At 23.1% G+C, this 772-nt stretch overlaps 1 protein-coding gene across 3 annotated transcripts in view; it reads left to right on the top strand.

The window, feature by feature from the left end:
• LOC100201078 (thioredoxin-related transmembrane protein 2-B) overlaps positions 1–179 on the top strand; it is a 45,927-nt gene extending 45,748 nt beyond the window's left edge. For all 3 annotated transcript variants that reach the window (XM_065793936.1, XM_065793934.1, XM_065793935.1), the window contains one exon: positions 1–179. This exon is cut by the window's left edge and continues 832 nt beyond it. The gene's annotated coding sequence lies outside the window, so the exon portion shown is untranslated.
• Positions 180–772: the final 593 nt, after the last annotated feature.

The following is a 772-nucleotide window of genomic DNA, read 5'->3' as shown; positions in this document are numbered from 1 at the left end:
ATAATAATCATACCATAAATATTGCACTGATTTGCAAGCTTGCTAACTAGTTTATAGAAAGGACGTTTGTTGAAATGATAATTTGTTTTTTACACTATTTTTATAGTGTTTGCAATATTGCTATTTTTATTGATATTTTTTAATGATTTTTCAAAAAAAAAATTATAATTTTTTTTTTATCTTTTTGAAGTTTTTTGTATTGTTTTATGAATCTCGTTCTTAAAAAATTTGTTTAAAAAAATTCATTAAAAAAATTTTGAGATATTTGAATGAGAACTTTTCATTCAAAATAAAATCTGTTTAGATGTTTAAACATCTAAAAATAGAAATTTGAATTAAAAAAAAATCTCAAAATAGACATCTGCTGGGTTTTTAGTTTTTTTATAAACTTGTCTAAACTTAAATGTTCATTTACTGAATATTTAAGTTTAGACAGGCATTCGTATAAAGTACGAATGGCATTTATTACAGCAAAAAAAGTTTTTTTTTTTTTTTATAAATAAATGGTAATGATCGCAACATCAAATTCGATAAGGATAATCAAAACCGTTGAAACTGTTTAAGTCTAATTTGTGCAATGCGTCTCTTTGTCATCCATTATTTTTATTAACTTAAAAAACTCAAGTTTCTTATTCATAGCAGTTATCTAATTGTTTTCAACATTTTAAAAATATTTTTAGGATTAATCTAAAGTTTATGGAGAAACTTTTTTGTCGCTGGTAGAAGAAAAAAAATTTAGAAACCGGATGGTCTCCTTGGGTTTGTTAAATCC

This window comes from Hydra vulgaris, chromosome 03 (assembly GCF_038396675.1).
Source record: "Hydra vulgaris chromosome 03, alternate assembly HydraT2T_AEP".
NCBI lineage: Eukaryota > Metazoa > Cnidaria > Hydrozoa > Anthoathecata > Hydridae > Hydra > Hydra vulgaris.
The sequence above is the reverse complement of the archived record's forward strand: the minus strand, read 5'-3'. Positions and strand labels throughout refer to the sequence as shown.